This window comes from Herpailurus yagouaroundi, unplaced genomic scaffold (genome assembly GCF_014898765.1).
Source record: "Herpailurus yagouaroundi ecotype Mexico unplaced genomic scaffold, PumYag 203, whole genome shotgun sequence".
Taxonomy (NCBI): Eukaryota; Metazoa; Chordata; class Mammalia; order Carnivora; family Felidae; genus Herpailurus; species Herpailurus yagouaroundi.
Genome location: NW_024412434.1, coordinates 24,029,803 through 24,043,858, shown reverse-complemented (window position 1 = coordinate 24,043,858; position 14,056 = coordinate 24,029,803). Strand labels below are relative to the sequence as shown.

The window sequence follows — 14,056 nt, the reverse complement described above, 5'->3', positions numbered from 1 at the left end:
TTCTTTTGTTTAGGACGGCACAACCTAACTGGGAGAATTAGTCAATAGAAATGTCATCGTCTGCCATTGTATTGCCCAGAGAGAAAAATCCTTGTAGAGGCAACTTGAGAGATTCATTTTGTGTTCACTGACCTAATTTAGCTTAATTAAAAAATAAAGTGAAGACCTTAATCGAAACACAGAAAAACTACCACGATCTTTTCAATAATCACGTGTCCAGGACCAAATATCCCCATGCCAGTGACAGCACTGGGCCTCACGTTATTCTTTTCTCAAGGTCTTAAAACATACTGTCTCTTGCAGTAAGGCTTTCTGATTGAAAACCTACAGCAGTATCATTAGAGCATTCACTGTATAAATTAATTTAATTAAGGATGTAATAACAGAGAGGAATACAGTTTTGGAAAAGCTCTTAAATTTTAACAGCAAGGAGGAATCAGAATCTAAATGTCTTGTAAAATATTAATTGCAAATTTCTTCCAGACATTTTCTCTGCCTATGCCTTCCTCTTTCCTTTCTTTTTAGAATCACTACCAGTTTTATTAAATGCAGTTTATATTAAGGTGTTACTTCCCTAAGAGAACATTTGTTTAGAGCATTCCATTTCAGTGGTGGCTTACCAAAAGGTGTTTTATAAGAACACTTGGGAGTGTGAGCGAGGGCTCCACGTAGATTGGAGATATAAAAACAAATGAGGCTGATCCAGTAGGAAGAAGCTGTAAATAAAACTGCCTCTTGGGACGGGTGTGTTCACCCACATGAAGTGAATGAGCCCCTTCTTGGCTTCCCTGGAAGGGATCATTTACCTACGCGGGCAGACACTCTCCTTCCTGCCAGGCGGCCTTCCACACAATTCTCCATAGAATTGTCCCCCTGTGTCCTTTAAGAGCAGAATGCTGGGGTTTAATATTCTTCCAGCAGAACAGCTTGGCTCTCACTGGGACCAAATTCAATTTGCCCATTGTAATGCATTTTGAGGTACTCATTTTCTTTGAACCACCTCTTCTAATTATTAATATGTATTTAATGCCTTTGTGCTCAGAGCCATGATGATTATTTTATCATCACCATCATCGTCATTATTTCTGTCGTAAAATCCCTCCAACCCCATCTCATCGTATCATGAAAATCATGCCCCCCACCAAACCATCTCATTTGAATCCAAGCCTAACTAGACCAGGCTAGATAAAGTTTTGTCTCAGATGCCATTTATTTAGAACAGGAAGACACGGCCAAAATGTCTACATAAGCAGAGTTAAGTCTTCAAAAGCATGTTATCATGTAGAACAGAGCATTCATACACTCGTTCATCAAATATCTACTGAAATTTTTTTTATTTTAAATGTTTTTATTTATTTTTGAGAGAGAGAGAGACAGAGTATGAGTGAGGAGGGGCAGAGAGAGAGGGAGACAGAGAATCCAAAGCAGGCTCCAGGCTCCGAGCTGTCAGCACAGAGCCCGATGCGGGGCTCAGATTCATGAACCGCAAGATCATGACCTGAGCTGAAGTCGGACACTTAACCGACTGAGCCACCCAGGTGCCCCAGTATTTACTGAATTTTTATTGTTTGCCAGGAACCGTTCTGGGTACCAGGGAATACAGTAGCAACCATGCTGTTTATAACTGAATCACCCAAAAACAAAGCCAGCCACCATGCCTGTACTTGGTTAAGGTTTAATAACTAGCTCTTGGATATTTCAGGCCCAGATGAGCTACTTTCATAAAGTGTTTCCCAAGGAGTCCACCTTTGTTCCCAAAAATGGCACCTTTGCCCACACATCTTCCAAGTGCTCCAAAATAGAGGGTGAATGTAGATTTGCTGTGTTGTGCACTCCTGTGTGTGTGTGTGTGTGTGTGTGTGTGTGATAGAATTTGTATCCTCTACACAGACCCGTATGTATGTCTCTATGTACTTAAGATGGGCATATATTCACACACATCCATATGTGAGCATTAATTCAGCCAAATAAAACCAGGAAGATATAGCTTAAAATCCCCCCCCCCCTTTTATTTGGCCTACCAACATATTCTTAACTACTTTGCAGTCACCTTTCTTATATTAGGCTTTGTGAACTGTGTAATTCTCATGTTTGTTTGTCTGTTGGTTGGTTTTTGCTTTGAATCGGGATCATGGCTAATTCATAGTGCATGTGTGAGGGTACTTGAGAACCACCATTTAATGGTGATAATCCCTGCCTTCCACCTTCTTAACAGAAGAGTAGGCGTCGAATGAGATAATGTATGTAAAGCTTTCTGAGCCCCTGAAGAAATGTGCTTAGAAGACATTGTTTCTACTTGACAGATTCTGTAGGTGTGAACTCTTCTGGGGTTGCAACCCAACATATATAATGTGTGTGCTGTGGAGTGTGTAAATCGGGACATTTGGTGTGCATTCTTCAGATTTGCATTTGCGGGACTGGGCCTGGGCTGAAATGTTTGGCCTTCCAGGACTTCCCCAAAGCAACTATTCCCCTGCTGTCGGTGCTGTTTTAGCAGAACACTTCGTCCTGCCGAAATGAAAGCTAAACAAAAAGTTAGGACTTTTTTTTTTTTTTTTTTTTTTTTAAGTAGCCTTCATGCCCAGAGCAAAGCCCAACACGGAGCTTGAACTCACGACCCTGAGATCAAGACCTGAGCTGAGATCAAGAGTCAGGTGCTTAACCGACTGAGTCACCCAGATGCCCCAGAACTTTTTTTTTTCTTAAGATGACCTTGTAAGGGACTATGATGGAGAGTGCCATGTTGTGCCTAGAGGGCAGCTCCCCAGGGCTGTAGCCACCAACAGGAGCTAAGCCAGTGTGGAGGAGAAGCGCTCAAGCTGCAGAATCAGGCCCACATGGGATTCAGGCAGGCATGGCAAGGGGTGCTGGGCTGCTCATTGCTTTGGGCCTGAGACAGAAAGTTGGAGGATGAGGGCCGCCTGGCTGGCTCAGTCGGTGAAGCATCCGACTCTTAATTTCGGTCATGATCTCATGGTTCATGAGTTCAAACCTTACGTTGGGCTGTGTGCTGGCAGTGTGGAGCCTGTTTGGGATTCTGTCTCCCTCCCTGTGTTCCTCCCCTGCTCACTCTCTGTCTGTCTCTCTCAAAATGAAAAAGAAAGAAAGAAAGCCAGAGGATGAAAGAAACTCCAAGCCCAGTGGTTCCCAGTCTGGAGGCCAATCGCAAGGGGTCTGGAAAGCATATTTTAATATTTCAGAAAAGGCCACTAGAAGTAATCTGTTTCACCCACCGTAACATTTTACATGCCACCTCAGCAAGGCTTCTTTTGCTTTAGGCTGGCAGCCAGTCAGGTCAGTAGCTTTGATTGGCAGTTATTGACCTATGGCTTTGATTTTAACTGTAATAAAAAGCTAGTTACTTCTATTTATTTTGAGAGAGAGAGAGAGAGAGAGAGAGAGAGAGAGAGAGAGAACACGTGCACAAGTTGGGGAGGGGCAGAGAGAAGGAGAGACAGAATCCCTAGCAGGCTCTGTGCCATCGTCATCAGCACGGAGCCCAAGGTGGGGCTTGAACCCACAAACCGTGAGATCACAACGTGAGCCAAGATCGAGAGTCAGATGCTCAACTGACTGAGCCACCCAGGCACCCCAAAAACCAGTGACTTTTTTTTTTTATTTTTTTTAACGTTTATTTATTTTTGAGACAGAGACAGAGCACGAACGGGGAGGGTCAGAGAGAGGGAGACACAGAATCCGAAACAGGCTCCAGGCTCTGAGCCATCAGCACAGAGCCCGACGCGGGGCTCGAACTCACGGACCGCGAGATCGTGACCTGAGCCGAAGTCGGACGCTTAACCGACTGAGCCACCCAGGCGCCCCAACCAGTGACTTTTAAAATAGGGCCCGCTCGATACAAGGAAATCTGTGGGAGAAAATTCATGAGGGGTCCTTACTGGTGAAATGTTGAAAGTGACTGAGCTGAGCAGCCCAGGTAGCACGGGGTTAAAACAGGGAGCAGTTACACCAGTTTTTGATAATGAGGTTTCCGTGGAATGCCGTGCAGAGGCTCAACTGCATTCCCTCGTTACCAGGACTGTTGTGAGGGCTTAGGAAAGCATACGTGCAACCTACGTAGCCCAGGGGCCCAGCCAGGGGTGCACAATTGCCCTATGTCATTGAGCAGCACTGTGGTCTCATTGGTAATGTAGGAGGCCACAGTAGGATAGCACAGTGGCAGAAAGAAACAAGAGTCGGATTTCAGAGGTACTCATTTCTCTCTGATATCCCAGGACTACATTGGGAATATTAAGTTCACTTATTAGATCTCAGTTCTATTAGAGGTTGATAAGCTTTCAAAAGAAGATTGTAGGGAAAATCCATGAATTGGATTAAAGGTCTGGATGGAATTGCATAGGAAAGGACTTGTGACAATCAAATGAAAGGGAAAAACTTTTTTCAAAGATTTTCTTTTTAAGTAATCTCTACACCCAACATTGGGCTCGAGCTTACAACACCAGGAGAAATGTTTTTGGTTTTTTTTTTTTTAAGTTGGAAAGTAGTCCAGATTTTTCCCGGGGAGTATGCAGTCCCCATGAGAATTCATCACCTGAAAATATTACTGTTGTGCCGGACAGACCGTGAATCCGTCACATGTGGGGTGGGCACAGCTCAGGGGACTGTGTCCAGTAGAGGTGGGCTGTCCAGTTCTTCAGCCTCAGGCTCCAGGCCATGAAAAAGTATGTGACGAGGGTGGGTAGGGAGAGAGTTCTCCCAGGAGCCCCACGGTCCTTACCCACCCACCAAGACACGGAGAATGGCTGAGCTGGGGGAAGGGACATGGGGATCAGAGGGAGTCTTGGAAACCCCGCCTGGGCCACATCTAGGTTGGTGAGCGCAAGGGAAGCAGGCTGGCCACGGCCACTGGGAGGCAAGGAGAGAAAGAAGTTTCACGTATCCTTCGCTCATTTGAGCCATAGACTGTGACCGTACACAGGTGCTCAGGAAGTCTCATTAGTATTGTGACATAAGCTATTAAAGTTGTTTTGGTAATAAAGCAGTACCTCAGGACCGTATCGTTACGGGTCTCCCTGCCCAAAGTCTCCAAGATGAAAAAGATAAACAGTAAACAGTGCCTGTGGGAGATTGCAGAAAAGGGACACCACGACAGATGTTCTCTTTCACGTTTTTTATTGTTCCTGACTGTCATTTCTTCCCACCAGTAGTCAAAACACATACTTGTCCTGTCATCCCCTTCCCCACCTGTCATTGAGAACTCTTGAAAGCCCTTCCTGTCTTCATCTGCAAAAACGAAATGGTTGGACTCAGTGGTTCTCAGAGTCCTTTGCAGTCTCGTAGGACCAGTCTTCCTCCCGTGCGTTGTCTACGGTAATGTCCTGCTTAAGGAAAAACATCTCTCTGTACATCTGTCTCTCTGTCTGCCTGTTTATCCAAGTGGGTAGCCAGGCAGACAGCTAGGACTTGACTTGCTTCAGGTATCTGTTAGTAGTGTTAGAGTTACACTTGACCCTTGAACAACACAGATTTGAACTGCGTGGGTCCACTTACAGGTGGATTTATCTTTTAGAAAAGCAAAACTGTAACACGTAGTTTCTCTTCCTTGTGATTTTCTCAATGACCCTTTTTTTCCTCCAGCTTACTGGATTGTAAGAATATAACATATAATGCAGAGAACATACAAAATATATGTTAATGGACTGTTGATGCTATGGGTGAGGCTTCTGGTCAACAGTAGGCTATTAGTAGTTAAGTTTTGGGGGAGTCCAAAGTTACATACAGATTTTTGACCACACAGGGGGTTAGCGCACCAACCCTCGCATTGTCCAAGAGCCATCTGTACCTTACATAGACTCATCTGGCCCGTTCGGGGCTTGGCTTCCCACTTTGAGGTTCTCTGGACATCTGCTTCCCACTCCCCTCTGGCTGAGAACCAACAGGGAGCTGAGCACTCGTAATTTTTTTCCCAAGGAACAAAGAAGGAGGGAGAGGCGATGAAGGCTTAACAAGTCCATCTAATTCCTTGCTTACAGCCTCGGTTTGATAAGTAAGGGTGTTTAACCTAATGAGGTTTCGGGATTTTTGGTGGATTTCTTGCATCTGTTTGATTCCTGTCCCCAGTTCACATGGATGAGTGAATCGCCTGTGTTTGTAGATGGCTTTATGGTATTCTTTGTCATCCCTTCTAGAAATATGTCAGGTGCTGTATTGACAGTGTTCAACTTGTTATATGGAGGACACTGGGGCACCGGGAGATTAAATTAACTCCTCTGACCTCCCCTAGCCAACAGTGACAGCACTAGAATTAGAAGCCACCGTTGCTAAAACTCCCCAGTAGCATGGCCGCCTACCCCTGGCCCTGCCCCTGGATCAGGCATGATGTCCACCACGTCTTAGGGGGTAGGGAGTGGGACCTGGGTCGCCAGCACAGCACGATAATGCAAATCACTGCAAAAGTGACTGTCTATTGATGGCCCACGTATCAGGCACCACGTGAGGGCTCTGTGACTATATTTCTTTGCATTGTCACAGCACCTCCACAAGGTCTGTGTCATATGGCCCTGTCGGCTGGTGAGGAAACTAAAACTCAAGAGTGACCTGTCTGGGGTCAGACAGCTGGTGACTGTGAGTCTGACCTCGGACGCCAAGGGCCCCGCCGTTGGAGACCCCCAGGAGCAGGTGTTCTCTCTCGGCACTCCCACTGCCGCATGGATAAGCTCGGGATGCCCACGTTTGCCCCCTTTGGAGCTGTCCTGAAATCGATCTAAATCCTCAGCTCTTTTACTCCTACAACTAGCGGCGTCTCACGATGCGCTCGCCTGAGAGGCAGGGCGCCCGGGTCCTGGTGCTTCGCTAAGCAGGCCTCCCCAGAAGGCAGCTGGCGCCCAGAGCCGGTCCTGATGCCACATGAGGCCCGGGCACTGTGCTGTGCAGCTTTGCCAGAGATGCGGAGCCCTGCCCTCTTGCCCAGCCGGAGACCACTGACGTCGCTGGGCGGGTGTGGCCAGGCATTTGCTCCTGTCTTGGGCTGGAGGCTCCTGGTCCCAGGCTCTCCAGGAAGGAGCTACAGATCAAAGGCAGTCACTCTTGTAAGAGGAACTGCTTTGCAAAAATGATTATAAATGCAACACCTTTCTTCAGAGGAGTGCAGCTTTACCAACACCATCTCATTAACATTCATGTTATTAGGGCGCCTTGCTTTATCTGCATCCCCAGGCTTTCGGTCCCAGTCCCCAATCTGCATCCTAATGCCCCGCTCTGTCCAGCTGGCCTCCCCGCCCCCCATCTCTTGGCTCTGTGTCCTTCCGTAGGGGAAGGGCAGAGCGCGGCCCTGCTCATCCTGGAAGATCAGGCACGAACCCTGTTACTCAGCACACCAAGCAGGAAGCGGCAGGACAGCCAGCAGGCTGTGGCTGGGCACGAGGACTGGGAGATAAATGGGAGTTCTCCGCCCTCCATCATCGCGCCTTGCTGCCCCAGGAGCCCTGACGCCTTTCAAGAACAGCTGAGCCCTACCCCCTTATCTCTGCTTCTGGAAACGGGGAGCCAGACCCCGTACCACAGACGAGGGCACCAGGAAACCAGTGAGCGCCGCACATGGGGTCTACGCGGCCCCCTCAGCAGCCCCACGGCCGCGCTCTCAGCCACGTGCTCTCTGCCTTGGCAAAGTCAGGGGCAAGGACACTGGATCAGCGCAGCGCTTTTCCTCGTGTCCTGGGAGCTCAGGCGCCCTTCTCTCTCCGTCCCCAGCCACCCACCTGCTCTGTCCTCTCCCTTGGTCAGGAGGTGAGTTAGGACCAAAGGCTCAGTGTTGACTAAGACATTTAGGGTAAACCATGTGGTTAATTCTGTCCGGTCGTCGTGCTGTCATTGCTGTGTTGATGTGAATGTAGATATGTGGACATGTCTTGGAGACTTGGTGGTACATCCCCCCCCAACCCCCACTGGCCTGATGCCGTGTGACAGCATGTGGGGTTAGACCGAGAGTTCTGTGATCTCTGGGCCACCAAGTCCTCCCTCAGGGGCCAGAAGACCCAAGTCAAAGTGAAGAACAGGTTCCCTGGAAACTCACCTCCACCCTGAAGACTAAACTTGGGTGACCGCAGGCCACTAGGGTATATTTCAGTCTGTCAAATTCCACGCTTTGTGCGCTTGCCCACACATACACGGTTTTTAATTTCTCTAGAAAAGCATACATTTAAATGCAAACCAGGAAACTGTGCCGGATGCTTTGTGCTGAGTGGCACGTGAGGTCCAGTGTAAGCAGACCGGCTGTCAGCAAGTCATGTAGACCAGGAAATAGAAAGCTAATTGCTGTCATTGCCTGTATTACTGCAGGCGGGTGTAAATTCAGAACAGTAGTTCTAGAACTCCAGAAGTATCTTTCTGGCAAGTTTTGGTTTTGTAAATGTTCTCTCTACGTGACTGGTATTTTTCAGTGACTTTTGGAATTTACATAAGTTTAACGGAATAGCAATAGATGTTTGATTAATAAAACTAACTGTAGTAGTTAACGTGTACCGAGCACTTACTGCGTCTTGGGCACCATGCCGAGGGTTTTTATATACGCCTGAGCTCATGGCAATAATAAAAGGCTAGATAAATAATAAAACAGAGAGTCATGATTTGTTTTCCCACTCTGGTTGCCTTTTCAGTGAGAAGTCTGTCATTCCAAATTTAAGGGCATACTTTTGGCTATTAGAGGAAAAATTCTCTAACAAATCACTGAGTGTCGCTTACGTCTAATAATTGGCCTCTTCCATCCAGATACAAGGAGATGTGAAAGACAACTGCCCTCAAATTCAGCTTAACTTCACCTGTAATCCTACTCCGTTAGGAGTGTCTGATGGTTTTTACTAATATTTATAAGCCATCATTTAAATAGGAAGAGGCGCTCCAGCCTAGATTTGGATGAGTTGTATCTTAACATTTCTTCGGCAGCTCATGGAAGGCATTAACTATAATCACAACTCCTACAAAAAGTCATTACGTGCCTCTGAGGCATTTGTTAGAGAATCCTAATCACTGTGTTGCCCAACCTGTCCCTGAGTCAGCGTTGCCCAAATGCAAAACCCCTGGAGGTCATTAACCAAAACTAAATATCATCAGTAAGGAAGATCAGAGTCCCAGACCTAGGAAATCCTGGGGCTAATCTCCGTAGATTTCTGTCTAGTTGAATGCGGTTCTCTGGGTCAGCAGAGGAAGAGAGGGCTGAGGAAAACAGACCCTATTTCGTCAGAGGTCATGGACTGTGGAAGCTAAAAGGTTTTTTTTGGAGATAGTACTGCTGCCCTTCAGATGACAGATGAGGAAGCAAGAGCCCAGAGCAGTTCGGTGGCGAGGTCGGGACGGGACAGCAACCTGTATCTGCCGACTCCCAGCCTCTTGGTCTTGTCAGCGTCTCAGGCCCCCGCGATTTCTGGACGAGATGATGCCAAACACGTCACTTAAAGAAGCAGCGGTTCAGGGCCCCTACGACCCACCTGTCAGTGACATTACACTGTATGATGTGAGGCCACTGAGCGTGGTGATTCCTTTTCTCATTTCTACCCTCTGAGAAAAGACTCTGATAGTCATAATATTCTTCCTGGCCATTTACCTAAAATGACACAGGAACTAGACAAATTTTTACAGAAGGGATGAAGAAAAAACCAAAGTGGTCCTAAGTTTGAGTCCATTTGCATCTAGAGCTAGTTCTGTGATTAGTAGCCCCGACTGGGGAGCTTTTGAAATGACACATGCCCAGGCCATGCCTCAGGCAGATTAAAGAAGAATCTCTCAGGGTATTTTTAAAGCTTTCCAGGTGATCCCAGTGTTCAGGTTCGAGAACCACTATTGGAGAATGACCGCCATCAGCCCCAAGAGTAAGGTGGTGGCGATTAACCTGTTTCCTCCTGCTCATCTGGCTGTGCGGGAGCCCTCGCACCTGCTGATGACCCTCCCGCAAGTACAGGTAGCCTTGCTGTTCAGAGCCTGGTCCGCGGCTAGCAGCCCCGGAACCGTCAGGACTGTGTTCGTTGTGCTGACTCTCGGGCCTCTCCCTGTACCTGGATTTGCACCAGATCCCGGGGACTGTGTGTGCACAGCACAGTGCGATGGCCTGTGTGCTGGCGGGAACGGTCCTCACCGGTACCGCCATCCTGGGAATCGATCACAGTTCCCTTTAAAGACCACACTGACTGTGTGTGCACACCTGCCTCCCGCAGCGGAATCGATAGGGTTCCTCGGTGCTCAAGAGGGCAGAGCTCCTCTGTCACTGCAGATGCTGCCACCCTCCCCGATTTCCTTGCAGACGTTCTAAAAGGGATCTGGGTGACCTGAGCATCTGGGACAGGTCGGGAAGGAGGTAAAGCTGCGAACGGCATATGAGGAGGTCTTTTGTTCGCCAGTATCTTTGCGTGGGCAACTGTGTGTTTTCCGTCCCATCAGCTCTCAAAGACCTGCCAGAAAATCTCACATGAGTGAGACTTACGTAGAATTAATATGTCCCGGGCTGTAAGAGGATGAATGGAGTTGGTGCTATTTTTAGCACAGTTTTTTTTCTGGCCAGAATAAGCTAATTCTAGAGAGGAGCAATTTTCTGCCACACAGAGTTCATCTGTAATACTCGGCAGCCGGGTCCCACCTTGCAGAAACGGTGGGCGTGCGGAGTCCCTGCTGGTTCATCCTCCATGGACCTGCGCTTCCTTCCTAGGGAAGCAAAGCACTTCTTATCCTGTCCCTCTCCATAGCCACCGCTGGAGAGACTCTGGCTGACAAAGAAGATTTCACTGCCACAGGCATGCGAGGGTAGAAAGCACTGCCTCCTGAGAAGAGGTACTTTATAAACACATATAATACGTGTGTTCATTTGGGAGGTCTACGAAGAATGTCACCTGTCCTAAATAGTTGTGAGATTCCTCTGGAGTGGGTTCTGGCATTCCATCCCTACTTCTCGTGGATCGGGAGACGTGTTTCACGTGTTGGGTGGTTCACGATCACTTGAAATACAACAGGCACCCCAGGCAGCAGTCTCTAAGCACAGAGTCATTTGTTGCCACGAAAACACTAAAACCTACATGGCCACCGTTTGCCTGCGTCACACCGTTGTCTGTCAGACCAGCATCAAAGCGTGAGCTGCGGCTGGTTAACTGAGTAGGAAGCAGAAGGTGAACAGAGGAGCCAGCTGGGAAAGGAGGCCAAAGGGGCAGGACGAGAGATCAGTGCCCCGTCCCAGGAGGAGGACACATTCGGGGTGTAATACCTGCTGATGGTGGGTTAGATCTGCGTGGAATAGGGGACCAGGAAAGACACATAGAAGGCAAGAGTAAAATTACCAGGCCTTCCCTGGAACTTACAAGCAGACACCCGTGTTTATTTCACTCAGCAGAACCGACTGGCTGACTCGTGAGGACGAGCCCGCAGCAGAGTGCATGCGGCCCCCAGGACTAAAACATCCTCAGCCTTGCTCTTTGCTGACGTCACCTCAAAGTCAGGCCACACCTCTCTCGCAGGCTTCTGTCAGCTCACAGTATAATCCCCAGCCCAGCCTCCACCTCTTGATGGGGGAGATCCTGAAATACACGTGAGGGCAGGGCTGTATGTCAGGTGCTGTCCTTGGACTTCAAGTCACCCTCCCCACTTCTGTATTTCACTGATTAGAGCTGAATTAATAGATTGGGGCTGCAAAGGAGCTTCTCCTTCCTAAGTATGCATTTTTGGAGATGCACAAACGGTACTTTTCCCTCCCTGCGCCTCTGAGTCACATGTGCCAAGCCCCTCACCCTTGGTCTTGGGAAGAATCACGAGTCAGTGATTGCAGGCTGCCGTGACCGTGGTCAGCACATCAGCTCGTTAGTGGAAATGAGCTCTAGGCTCTCAACCCAGTTGACTAACCATGAAATCTCCTTACCGCTTGAAAAGGAGGGAGTGAGCCACGGCGAGGATGTTTCGGTCTGCGTGGCCATCTTTGGTAACACCTCCTGAAGGCGCTTTGGTGATGGTGGCTAAGAAGAAGGGTGTTGTGCCGGTTTTTAAGGGCACACCCCTGTTCTTTTTCCATGTAATTCGCCTCACGGAAGGTAGCCACTCAGGTTCGTGGGTGGGAAAAGGAAAATGGAAGAACACTTTACTTGCAAGGCAGGGGCCTCTTGGGAGGCAGGTCTCTCAAAGGCATCTGTATACGGTGCCTGGTTCCCAAAATAGCCTCGTATGGACCATGACCTTCAGTCTCTTTGACAGCATTTGGTTGGACAGATGTCGTAGTTGGGATTCTTTGGGTGTGTTCGTAGGCATTTTATCTTGACTCTCTTCTCTAAACATGATATGCCCTTCAGTTTTATGGCAATCCGGACAATAAATATTTCCCATGGTAACTTTCAAAGACCTTAATGGGAAAACAAAAATTTAGCTTAGACTTTAACAAAATTCCAAATAATGAAAAAGAATAAATACACCAGCTGGCTAGGCATGGTGTTGATTTATGAAAGGGAAGGTTGGGTCTGGCCTAAAGCTTGAAATGCTGAAGACACTGGATTAAAGCAGAGCCAAGTGCAAAAGAGAACCTTTAAAGACATCTCAGGCCATAAGCCTTCCAGGCGCCTTCCTTACACAGCACAGTGACAGACGGTCGACTTTTCTCCCCATAAAAAGGAATGTGCTGTTTCTCATAAGGATGGCGGGCAGAGAACTAGGCCTTAACCACGGATGTGCCCCCCACCCCCGGGTTCTGTTTTTACCCCTTCGTTCTCACTGCACGATTTCTGTCAATCCTCCTCCTGTCTTCCTCTGCCTCCTGGGACCTGCCGCCTCCCAAACCTTGATCTTGAAAGTCAGACTTCTCTGCCAGGCCCCAAACCTAGATGTCCGATAGCTGTTACTGCAAAGTTGCATGCAGTTGGTCCCCAGGCAGTTGCAATGCTAAAGCCCTCTTCTGACCAGCCCCCAGGCCCTCTTCAAGTATGGTTACCTGTCCACGTGGACGGGTGCACCACCCGAGACCAAAAGCCAGGAGTCATCCTCAACCTTTCCTTCTCCCCTACTGCCTCATCTCAGTACCCCATTTGTGATCAGCGAGGAAATCCTGCGTTCTCCCTTAGCATCTCTGGAATGCTGCCCTCTTTATCATTTGGGACTATGGTTGTCCCCACAGCTAGGAAAAGCATGGAAGGGGTTAGGAGATTTTTTGAAGTTATCCCGGTCATAACTGCGATCTCACTCATCTCCCAGGTGCTCCCTTGAGTCGGAGAGGATGGAGTGGAATTAGGACCCTGGAATTGCACATCACCCCCAGCGCACTGCGGGAGTGTGTGAACATGGTTGTGTTGTGTCTTGTGGCAGAAAAAAATGGACACCTGCTGGGTCCTAAGGGTGAGACTCGACCTCCACGCTGTGTCCCTGACTTTCTCTCCAGCGTCTATGACACTCTTGCTCGCACACTATAGTCCAGCCATAGGATCACACACAGGTGCTGTTTCACTTCTGTGAAGGTAGAATCGAATATTCCTTCATGTGAATCCACCGTAGTGGGGTGGTGATTTCATCCTGTCATGCTGAATTTTACTCCCCCTGGTTATTTACCTCTTAGTCTCTCCTGGACTAAGCTCCAAATGCCTCAAAGAGAGAGAAGGTTCTCAGAGCCCAGCCTCATACCATAGATGCTGCCCAACAAATGTGTGTTGAATAAATGAGCTCTCAGGAAAAGCTTTTATTCATCGACACACTCTGACTATAAAATATCTCGAGAGTTGTTTACAAACCGAGGGCGGGGGGTGCAAGAGGGAGATGGGAGCACGTCCTCAGTACTTTGATTTTCCATTGCAGTTCTTTTAGTCAGGTTAGACCCCTACTCCACAAACTACAAGCACAAGCATGGATGATCACAAAACATTTTTCTATTCTAGTAACACCTGCATCAATTAAGAAACTAAGACCTTACCAAGGCTTAAAGAGGTCAAGTGACTTGACCGTAAGTACTGGGAGTTGGCAAAGCCAAGTCTCAAACCCAGACCTTGTGATTGTAAGTGTGATATTCTTTCCACTACAGAACAAATAAAGCCGGCCAAATTTCCCAAGACCTCTTCTGTAGAAGAAACCATCAAAATAGATGAGCCACTGCAGA

General features: G+C 48.1%; 1 protein-coding gene across 10 annotated transcripts in view; it reads left to right on the top strand.

Annotated features, from left to right (window-relative positions):
- Positions 1 to 14,056, top strand: part of CELF2 (CUGBP Elav-like family member 2) — an 835,274-nt gene that overhangs the window by 727,619 nt on the left and 93,599 nt on the right. The window lies entirely within an intron of this gene.